The sequence below is a fragment of the Apium graveolens genome, chromosome 11, assembly GCF_009905375.1.
Source record: "Apium graveolens cultivar Ventura chromosome 11, ASM990537v1, whole genome shotgun sequence".
Lineage (NCBI taxonomy): Eukaryota > Viridiplantae > Streptophyta > Magnoliopsida > Apiales > Apiaceae > Apium > Apium graveolens.
The window spans coordinates 9753299-9766029 of record NC_133657.1 but is presented as its reverse complement, the minus strand read 5'-3'; the positions used below and the strand labels follow the sequence as shown (position 1 = coordinate 9766029).

Here is a 12731-nt window from a genome sequence, read left to right as displayed (position 1 = left end):
ATGGTTTTTCTGGAGTATGTTGATTTATAGTCATTGAAATTCTATAACATGCAATTCTAGGGTAAAATGAAAAAAATAAAAATCAAACAAAGTTATTAGTTAATAAGTACAGTTTCTTTTCTAAACTATAATTTTATAAACTTAACGGAAAGAATTACAAAATCAGGGAGTATCCTTGATTTAGCAGGTAACCAGAACAAGATCCAAGTTACTAAAATAACAAACTGTTAATCCAGGAAATTGTTCATACATAACTGAAGAAAGATAACAAATAAGTCTAATAGTATAATAAACCTAATGTATGATCTCCTCTATTTTTCTCCTACAAGAACCACAAGTAAATAGCTTTTCTTGAACAGTCTATTAGCCTCACCAATCAAGTAAGCAACCACATTTCTTTTACAAAACTTATAAAAAATTTATTATAACTTTTGCGGCTTTATAACTCATCCAAATAAATTATGAAAAAATAAAAAAATTAACATTTTAATAAAATAAGAGTTGTATATATATTTAGTTGCACTTTTAATTTTAATTATATTAGAATTTATTACTTTATGACATGCATATATTTGTAGCTAAAAGAACTACAATAATCACATACACAATCACATACGGGGATCAAAATAGAGAAACCCAATGATAAAAATTGATATCCAGTGATAAATAAATATACCCATTAACATATAGAATGTCACACCCCAAACCAAACACACACACACACACTAAATAAATGCGAATCATAATTATATTACAAACTTTTAAGTCCTAAAGATAATAATAATACGATTACAGACCCGACCAAAATAATAGCAATCCTGAGATCTTTACAAGTTCAGAGTTTGAAATATCCCTTCTAACTAATACCACAATTACATGCTGGCGGATATTGCCTATATATATTCTACCTGCGCCCTCAAATGGTCTTCACCCTGCCATTGGGTTGACTCACGGGCGGTCTGCTTGGTACGAACCATGATTGCTAGCTGTAGAACAGGGTTAAATACAAGAAATGAGCTAATACGCTCAGCAAGTACTATCAGTTCTATTATACAAGGCATTATCTCACTATCAGGGGTTCATGAATCAAGAGGTTATAGATGCTTGCAAAAATGACAATAAGAAACATGAAGTTATAATGTAAAGACATGGTAGAATCATAGTAATCGAAACATGGCATATGATATTATAGCATTGTGGCAACCTGTTATAATATAAAGGCATGGTAGAATCATAACGACCGAAACATGGCATATGGTATTATGACATCGGGCAATCATGTTATAAATATCAAATCATCAAAATCATTTTAGGACGCTACGGATTACAGCCGGTGATCAGCCGCGAGGTAATCCCGAACCGCGCCGGGTTCTTAAATATAATGGGATCCCTTGGCTATATGTGAGCCTATCAATAAGTGTGAAAAGGACTTGCGTCTAGTCCAATCCACTAAGTCAAGAAAACATTTATTTATTTTTTAATGATTTATAACATGGATGTCGAGAAAGATTTGGTATCACTTTAATGGAATTATAACAAGAGAATTCAAGTTCACTAATGAGGTTCGCTTTAGGGAATTTGGTAGAGAGTTTAGTATTCACTGTATCATGGATAAGAAATGTTTGGAAGGTAAGGTACTAACAAGATTAAGAGTTATTAACAGGGGTATTTGAATTAATTAATGACATGGTGATTATTACAACTAAGCATTAACGAAAAGTATGTATACTTGCAACAATTATAAGCATAAGGAGGTAAGTAACTTGCCAACAATTATAAGCATAAGAAAGTAGTAACTTACCTTTCAACAGTTCTAAGATTATTCGATCTTAACAGCACGAGTCTTCCCCTTCAATTCGGAACTTACACATTATATTAACTTCATTACTATTCACCCTTTACACCTCATACACCTATAAGCACCTAGACTCACTATTACCTTTATCATAACTATTACTACACAAGAACTTATAATTATAAGAATACACATAACTTAATCATATACAATTCAAGTAATCCACATAGTCACATAATCACATAACGACATGGCATATACTACTAGTTATTTATACTATAATATCACCTAAATACCCAAGAACATAAGCAAGTAACACATAAGAACTATTATTGACCTTAACTTAAACTTAAAGATAATGTGCAACACTCATACTCTTCGCCTCTAAGTCCCAAATACAACGAATACCACTAAAGCTTCCTAATGCCATTCGAAAGGTGTTCTCGGGTTTCTTGGTGGAAATGGGGTGTCTCCACCTTGGGCCTTCACTCCAAATCACTTCCTAAAGGTTGTTAAAACTCTAAGCTAACTTCTAAAGTTGGTGAGACTCAAAGGCTTCACTCCTATAGGCTTACAAAAATTAATACTCTTTTCTGCTAGCACCAGTTTGCATGTCCTGTGCTCCTTGGCCGAAATCTCAACTTCTACATGGGGCCTTATAACAAAACCAATTCCCATGGATTCTTAAGACCTGAACCTATCTCTCAAACTTGGTTTCAGGCCAAGGCCTCACCTGGGATTCTCTAGGCCTCTACTCAAAGTCGACACAACCCAGCCTCCCTCGCAAACACTCTGCTATATTTTTACTCATATAAAACTCACATAAAACTCACTTTTCTCACTCAATTTTTAATTCTAATGGTTTGTTAAGCTTCCTAAGGATGTATTACATTTATTTAAGCCAAGGTCCCGTGAAGGCCTAGCCTATGGCATGGTTAAAGTCGACCAAAGTTCAAGCTTACGCAATTCTGCCATGTTCTGAGTTACTCTCGGAAATGTGTGTGTGCACCTACCTAAATGCAAGTTTTTCAACGAATCAAAGCCAATGGACTTAAGTAAAACTCAATTGCTAACTCCAATAAACTCAGGCCTAGCAAGGCCTTACCAAAACTCACCTAAAACAACCTATACTTATGGTGAAAAATTCTGTTACAAATTGCCTAGTGTACCTCCTTCCACCTTAACTCCCATATCAACACCAAAACCAACATGAAAGCCCACAAATCTATCCTACATTGTACACAAACCTATTAACTATTATTCTATGGAAAAATTCGAGCATAAACCTAGCCATAAAAGCCATTTACCGAGGCAAAAACAGAGAGCATAGCAGAGCAGATTTTACATATGAAATTTTAAGCAAATATTCGAACCAAAAACACATGGTATCAACTTGATGACTATAAAATTTGATCATAACTCATCAAGGCACATAGAATACTAGCATTTCATAGAAAAAATCATGGCATACATTGCACAAAAACTCAAATTTAAATCATATAACACATTTGTCTGAAATATCACTTATATCATGACATGAAAGTACTAATTCCTACTTTTATCTTAAAAATCATAACATGCAAGGATAGAAACTTTGTAAAAATACATTTTAAAAGATCATAAGTTCTTTGAAAGCCACATGCAAAGTCTCTTTCTTCTTGAAAATAAACAAAACTATCACACAAACAACAAAAATCCATTCGGCTCCTTGGGAGTCATTATCGAATGCTTGAGGCCAAGATTATGGCTTGAAAATGGAAGCAAAACACTTCATCAAGACCATCTCTTGCTCAAGTTTTATGAGCCACATTATGTTCAACTCTAGATTCAAAAGAATCAAAGTTAAACCCTTGGCTTTAGCCACATTCAGCTAAGAAACTAACCTTAAATGAAGATGTAACACTAGGTGTAAATGTCCCTTGCTTAGATGAGTTGAAAGGTGTTAAGAAAATGAAGAAATGAGGAAGAAAAATGAGAGGGATGGGGAGGGTTTAGGTACGGCCGAGAGGGGGTATGAAGAAGATAGAGTGGAGTGATGTGTTGGTGGAAAAGAAATGATGTGAGATGAGTGTTTTACTTAGTTTTTGTCTCACCAAATGGTAGTGGAGTTTAAGTTTACTATTTTATCCTTCATCCACTAATAGCAAGCTTTTGCATGCAAGGTTTTATTGGTCATTTGTTTGGTCAAATGGAGTTAGTAGAGGGTGAAAGGACGGTCTTACCCTTGATCTCTGTTTAGGTGGAAGTTGCATCTGAGGGTACACTTGTAATTCAGTAATTATTAAAAGTATAATTAAAAAGAATGTGTTTTAGTAATTAAAATATAAATCCATAAATCACAAAATTAATACCATAAATACTATGAGATTTTAGAAGTTTAATAAAATTGTTTTCAAAAATTTTGAACCAAAATTTTATATTAAAAGAATTTTTCTAACATTATCACACTAATAAATAATTCATGTAAAATATAATTTAACACATTAAAAATCACACAAGCAATTACAAATAAATTGACTCTACTCCAGAATATTAGAATATAATTTATCCGTCTACTCGCAACTCATACAAATATCACTATATCGCATGAATCTCAATTATTACTTAATCACGTAGTAGCAACTAATCAAATCGCGCTACTTATTTAATCGCGTAACGAAAATCTTACTCGCGTATAAAAGTTATACGCTTAAAAATATTCTAGCAACATTCGCAACGCCATACGACAAAATTATATACAATATATAATAAATCCACATAGTCGGCCTTATAACACATAATATTTATGAATAAATACATTACACTTATAAAATAACTCAAATGTTTTTTTTGTCACATAGAAGGTTTAAAATCTGATTTTAAAACATACCAAGTGATGCCCAGTGCACATACTTGTCCTTAATAATACGACGAATGTATACATACATGCATGTGATCAATAGATAAAAAAAAAATGGATCACATCCAACCCAAAATAATGTGTTTACCAAGTAATCACTATGACGAGCGTTAGAATCATTGTACTTCTAGTTTGTTTTGGAGTCAAAAATACAAATCAATGTTAGATTTTTTAAATCGCAGCAGCAGGAGCAATCGTGAGAGAGAGAGAGAGTATTCCAAAAAGTAAAAAGAAGGCTTAGTTTTATTAGGATTTTAGTGTTACGGCGTCGTATCTATGTTTTAGGCGGTGGATTTAACTTTCCCCAAAATTTTGACCGCCATTACTTATGAGGTATTCTGTCATTTGTATTTATTTTCGAATAAAAAATTACCTTATTTAGAGACGATCGAGACAGTTGAATGGATAATAAATTATCTGAAAAGTTATATATAAACAAGCACTTGTGAATTTTAGTATCATAATTTAAAAATAATTAAATTTAGATTTTATATTCATACATACATATTTATTTTTAATATGCTTAATAATGTTTTAAATTTCAAGGCATTTTTACAAAAACATGTATTTTTTTAAAAAAAATATTTTTGATTAATTTAATAAATATTCAAATATTTTTTAAAAAAGGTTTTTTTTTAAATATCAATCATTTGTATATTTAACTTAGTATTCAAAAAATAATGTTAAACATCATACATATATCACCGTTTGAACGTAACAAGTTAGCGATGTTAGGTACTGGAGTTAATAAAGTCAATGTAAAATATATAATATTACAATTATACATATATATGTATATTTATACACATTATGTTCGATATTATTTTTCTGTTCACCATTCTCCAAATTTTACCGTTTTAACGTATATAAAGTTAATGTTTCTCTGTTAATTGCCGGACTTTGTAATCAAAAGCCCGAAATTTTTAATCAAAGGCCCACTGGAAGAAGCCTAATGCCCAGTTAACACAAAGATACTACTGAGCTTCTCCATGTGTCTCATCCTTTATCCTCAACCCTGATGGGCAACATTAAATGGGCAATGTAAACTTTATATGTATTAGCTATGTAGTATTGGAAAGACAGGTTTTGTGATTATGTTGTTTTGGGCACTACTGCCTCAGAATGTGTCATTTTGGCCCATTATTCCATAAGCTAGCGATGTTAGGTACCAAAGTTAATAAAATTAATATAATATATATTGATGTTCATTTTAGAATGTTACAGTTAATCTTATATATATAGGTATATTTATAAACATTATGTTTGGTATTAGTTTTTTTGTGAGATATTCATTGATGTGTAGTTATATTAATAATTAAAATAACGCCCCGTAAACTTGTTTGATTAATGATTCTTGGAAATATGAAATGTAAGAGTAATTCGTTCAATTTTACCCGTAACAGTTTACAATCTTAGAATCTAGCTAGTGATTGTTACACATTGATTTTTAAAGTATATATATAAAGCAATTTAATAGCATTGAAATTATCTAAGATAGTTGATATGGTAAATACGTATGCTCAATAAGACTAGAGAATAAGAAAACATACTAATAAAAATTATAAATACTTGCGACGGATTAGGAATATCATAAATCTGGGTTTATTTACGATGGACGTGTCGTCGTAAGTTATAAACTCAGTCATATTTTACCCAGAACCATTGTAAAAACAGTAATTTATGATGAAATTCTTTTTCCGTCGCAAATTACCCAGAATGTAAAAGTTGCATACTGGAGTTTTCTTTCACAGTGCCAATTTCTTTATCAAAACCAATAACACTAAATCAGTTTAAGGATAAACTATAAATGCAAAAACAATAAAAAATCTTAAAAAAATATTTAACAAACGGAAAAATTAATTCAAATTCATGGCCTAGAACCTGTAGAAATATCTAATTTTTTTACAACAACTAATCACATTATACAGTTTTAGGATTTCCAAACCTTAGAATTGGTTAAAAACATAAAATTGTGCAAAACGTTAGTTTGAAATAGTGTTAGTGAGCCGAAAAATCATTTTAATTCATCAAAAATTAAAAAAATAGCTTAGAATGTTAGAAAGATTCAATATTTTTGGACCAACTCATTACATTAAACTTTTTTAAGATCAACAAATCTTCAAATTGGTTCAAAATTAGTATTTTGAATAAAAATGGTTTTAAATGGTCAAAAATCTATTTTAATTCATTAAAAATAGAAATTGGCCTAGAATGTTAAAAACATCCAATTTTCTTTCCCCAACACATCATATTATATAACACTTCTTGAAGAAACTCTTGAATTTGAGGCTTAAGTATTCTCCTCCACGATCTGATCGTAAAACTTTTATACTTTCCCTTGTTTGCTTTTTTACTTCAGTCTTATATTATTTGAACATTTCAAAAGAATCTGATTTGTTTTTCATAAGAACCATATATCTACTGAAATTATCAATAAATGTTATGAAGTAATAGAAGCCACCCCTTGTCATTATACGCATTCGACCACATACATCATTATGTATAAGTCCTAATTGTTCAGTGGTCCTTTCACATGATCAGGTAAAAGAAGCTTCAGTCATTTTTCCAATGAGACAACGTTCGCATCTTTTGTATGATCAAAATCAAACTTATCCAGCTATCCATCTGTATGTAACTTAGAAATGCATTTCTTATTAATATGGCCTAAACGACAATGCCGGAGGTAATGTTTGATTTGAGTCAACATTACAAGTCTTATCATTGAAATAGAATAAACAACCTTTGTTTATTTATTAAAATGAAATACCTTTATTGTCATGACAAGAAATTGATATATGTTTCCTCTAAAAGAAGGCACGTAATAACAATTTACCAAGTTCTCAACTTCGCCTTATGAGCAAAATTAGGTATCGAGTTCCTCCAACTAGAGCAACAACTTTTGCTCCAATTCTAAACCGATACCGAAAGCTTGACCATTTCTAGTCTTCTTCTTTAGATCTTCCAAACAAGCTCGACAATTTAACTTACGATTATCCGGTTATTATCATAGAAGTGACAATTGTCTTTTTTTAGCAACACCACTAATAGGCTTCAAAAGCCCCCTTGGGATTGGACTCTGGTTTGGAACTGAATAAAATTAAATCTTAACCTTGCCTTTCCACTTTCCTTTCTCTTTTGCATTCCATGTGTACACCATCAATATGGACGTAGTTCATGCCTTTACCGTGTTGTTTTCAGCAGTTCTAAACATGCATCACAACTCAATGGGTGTTCTCATTCATTTTGTTCTTAACAAACTGAGAATAGAATTTGTTCAAAGATTGCTTGATCAAATCAAGCCTAGTCTCTAAACCAATCTTGAAACTAAATTATCAAGGTACAAATACCTTTCATCTTTAGAACATTTGGTCCAACCGGATCTCATTCTCCCATTTACGCATAAAGCCTTATTATTATGAAATTTTTCTTGACGAGCCTATCCTTCAAACATCCTTTGAAGGTGTTCAATCACATCATAAGAATTAATATGCTCTTATTGCTTCTAAAGCTCGACACTTATAATTGCAAGCACGTGACATGAAACATCAGTTGCATAATCAATTTGCTTCAGGTAAGCATTTTGGTCAGCACATGCTTCATTCTCGGCAAGAAGAAATAAAGGAGGGGTTTGAGTGACATCCTTGAGCCTGAGGACAATCCTCAAGTTCCCATGTCAGTCGAGAAAATTAATTCATGCAAGCTTGTCCTTCTCAAGGACTATTACATAGGGAAGTTATTTGTGTTATTTGTCATTTTATATCTATAATATTAAAGTGCATAAAATGAATTAGTCTACAGATGATCATAAAATTATGTTCAAGTGATTATTTATATATATTCATAATATATATTTCCACTATTTTTATCAAATCAATAGCCCTAACTATTTCTAGTGAGCTAAGATCCATATTTTACCATGCGTTAGGTCAGCTTTGGCTTTTCTCCTAAAACATGATTATTTAGGTAGACAACATTTGTCAATAATATCAACTATATAACTCTTGGATAGCTTGGTGGAACAACATATGTTCATATATATCTAATAAATCTCACCAAACTCTATGCCTCTAAGTTCACAATACCATTGTGGTAACTTAGCTAAGTCAAACCCAATAGTCAAAAAGTATCAATATACTTCAACACATCTCCCACGATAGATGAGAGTACTTCGCTTTGGCGAACCCACTCCTGATCGATCTAGGGGTTAACGCATTGGACTCATTGGAAGGCATCTGGTAAACTTAATATTAACTTTAGGGTTTTGTTAATTTTAAAACGATCATGATCCCATCATAAAGAGATTTCCAATTTTTCATTGAATAAAATAATTCAAATTAATATTCGTCAATGGTTTGATTTCCAGGTAGTGAGGGAGTCACAACGGTCTCGCTTAAAACCCACAATCTTACAAGTTCAATGAACTCGCTTTTAACAAAATCACCCCATGTCGGAAATAAAGAAGATTGGTATTTTATTCAGTGTTTCATAAACACGAGAATCTCATAATCGTTTGTTCATTTTAAAATCCTGAATCGTTACAGATTTTATCTTATTTAGCAAGCATGTCATGGGTGTGGTATCTAATACATACATCCATAATCTAATTAAACATGCATCATTAAACTACTCTACACATACATTCATCATATGAGCATATATATATATAAAGTGCAATAAATTAAACGTGGTTGGTTATGACTTCATCCCATGTGATCTTCATCAATCTAATGATAAAGATATAGGTCAGTCTAAGGGGAAATACAAGCTAACTATTACATGTCTTTTTTATTGTATTGCTTCCTTGGATGGCCTCCATGTGGGATTACCCTTCCTTGATCTTCAAATCTTCATGTCTTCATGTACAATAAAAGAATGAAATATAAAAAATAATCTAATGTACTTACAAGAAAAACTTGAGTTACATTCAAAATTTAATAATTACAAGATCGAACGACATGCAAGCCGTATTTCAAAAACCAAAACCATTAACCTAAGGTCATAAGCAATAACCATCCACCATGCTCAATTAACACATAAGAACATGTTAGAACACATAATCTGATCTTAAAATATCATTCCCATCATGATCTAATCATAAAAACCAAATATGGAAAAAAATCAGAAAATTCGAAATTAAATCTGATAACATTGAATCGCAGATTACATGGTCTAAACGACGTCAAACGCCTTACTATTGAGTGGCATTTATGACACTTTATAACGGTCCATTAAGCTTTGAATTGGTGTATTTGTACTCAAGTTGTTGGTGTTTTAATGTGTTTTTTAGTGTTTTTGCATTTCAGGCATTGATCTGGGATTTAGGTGAATTAGCATTGATTTGATGCTAATATGGTGTTAGGATGGTGTACAAGTAATAAAGCTCGGGAAACCAACTCATTACAGCAAGAAAAGAAAGGAAGCAGAATTTTATCCAGGAGGCCAGCATGCCCGCGCTGTCATAGCGCGCACCCCCGTTGATCAAGCGCCCGCCCGCGCCGGGTCGGGATGTTAAAATCCTGATTCTACTTGGTTTCTGATTGGAGGACTTCTACTTTGCATGGGATGCTATATATACCTAAATAAAAGACATTTTCTAGAGAGAGACAATGGAGCTTAAGGAGAAGACGACAAGAAGACCTATAGCACAATTCAACGAAGGCGAAGAAGATCTAGTTTATTCTTGTGAATCTTTGTTCTAAGTTGTAATCTTGGATGCTCGTTTCTTGTTTTGTTGAACCTAATAATCTAGATTATGTACTTTGTTTATTAATTGTTTATAAAGATTACGTTTATTATACCATACTTTCATCGGAACCCGCGTTAATGTTGAGTCCGATTATGGGCTAATCGTTATCGTGGGGTTCTAGCGGATTTATTTATGGCTTTCTTTACTTGATTTATTTCGATGCCTTAGTGTGTGGTGATTGTATGATAACCTAGTATTGGTTATGCTTATTCGTCTTATGAGCGTCGCTAACTTATAAGATAGTGTGTTAATCTTTAATGAAGCGACAGTGAATTTAAGGATTTAAAACTTGGCATGCTAGCATAGGTTCATGTGTTATTGTTATGCATGATTCATAGGTAATTTTAACCATCTTACTTGCCCTATGTAATCACGATAGATAACTTGTGCATTAAACCGTTATGTTGTCAAATACTATAGACATATATGGTCTCAATATAACTGGTGTTTATTCAGCTTCTATCTCTTTGTGAATGTCTGGTAGTATGGTATTCGTACAACGAAAGTTGGTGTTTATCAGTTTCGTGTTATTTGATTAGTGTCATCACCATTACATTCTAAGGTTAAGAACGAAAAGGCTATTGAATGAAGTACTTAATGAAGTTAGAATCCCATGTTTGTGTCATAAATTTTTCAACTCTCTTTAGCTAATGTTCTCTAGTATAATTCTCAATAGTTAATCATAGTATAATCAAAACCCAAATTGCTATTCGTCTTAGCATTGAATAATAGCCATATCATTGTTGCATAAGTGCATAAATCACAAAGTTAACCTAAACCAGTCTTTGTGGGAACGAATCTGATTTATATCTTATACTACTTGCGAACACGTATACTTGCATGAATTTTAGCGCGTGTTTAGCGACTAACAAGTTTTTGGCGCCGCTGCCGGGGACACGGTGTTAACTTTTAGTTTATGTGTTTGTCATCAGTAATCGTTAAAGTTCATTGACTCGGATATTGTTACTTACCTACTATTTTCCTTGTCGTGTTTCAGGTACTCATAAGAGAACTCTGGATCAAGTCGAGGAAGAAGCTGTAGTGATTCGAGGGAAGTTTTTGAGGACGAAGAGAAAGTAGAAGAAGAACAAGAGAAAGTCAAGGAAACGGCTTTAGTAGTGATGGGAGATCAAGCAGAAAATCCTAAGGCTCTGATGGACTATTCTCAGCCTAAGATCGATGATATTCAGTCGAGCATCATCAGACCAGCCATCTCGGCTCACACTTTTGAGATCAAGTCTAGCATGATTCAGATGATACAGAACTCAGTTCAGTTTGGGGGTTCTCCTACAGAAGACCCCAACATGCACATCAGGGATTTAATTAAGATCTACGACACTTTCAAGTTCAATGGGGTGACTGAAGATGCCATCAAGCTGTGAATCTTCCCATTCTCTCTGAGAGATAAGGCAAAGTGCTGGTTACATTCTTTACCACTAGGGTCTATCACCAAATGGGAGGATCTTGCTCAAAAGTTTCTCACTAAATTCTTTCCTATGGCGAAGACTGCTGCAATCAGGAATGCTCTTACTCAGTTTGCTCAGTAAACTGGAGAATCTCTGTGTGAGGCTTGGGATCGATATAAGGAGATGATAAGGAAGTGCCCACACCATGGCATGCCTGATTGGATGATTATAAACTATTTCTACAATGGTTTGGGCGCTCAGTCTAGACCTATGCTCGATACAGCGTCTGGTGGAGCCTTATGGGCCAAAATCTATAATGAAGCTTATGAGTTGATTGAGCTCATGGCAGCTAATGAATACCAAAATCCTATATAAAGAATGTTGCAAGGCAAGGTAGTAGGAATTCTGGAAGTGGATACAACTACTGCTATAGCTGCTGAACTTCAAGCTTTAACGATGAAAGTGGACTCTTTGGCGAATTATGGAGTTAATCAAATCACTAGTGTTTGTGAGCTTTGTGTGGGGGTGCATCAAACTGAGCAGTGCGCTATTTCTAGAGAATCAACTCAATTTGTGAGCAACTTTCAAAGATCACAGCAACAAGCTCCAGCCACTTATCATCCAAATAACCGCAATCATCCTAACTTCAGCTAGAGTAACAGTTAGAATACGGTGCAAAAATCTTATCAGCCATACCCTGCAAAGCAGTATAACCCTCCTGGTTTTTAGTAATCGCAATATGCCCTTAGGTAACAACTTCAACTTCAGCAGTTACCGAAAGCTAATGAAAAATCTGAATTGGAGGAGTTGAGACTCATGTTCAAGAGCCAAGATGTGTCTACCAAGACCTTGGAGAATCAGATTGGGAAAGTTGCTAATGCATTA

At 33.2% G+C, this 12731-nt stretch overlaps 1 non-coding gene across 1 annotated transcript; it reads right to left on the bottom strand.

Moving 5' to 3' along the window:
- Positions 1 to 11951: 11951 nt before the first annotated feature.
- Positions 11952 to 12058, bottom strand: LOC141699282 (small nucleolar RNA R71). The gene has a single exon (XR_012565756.1). It is a non-coding gene; the product is annotated as a small nucleolar RNA R71 (small nucleolar RNA).
- Positions 12059 to 12731: the final 673 nt, after the last annotated feature.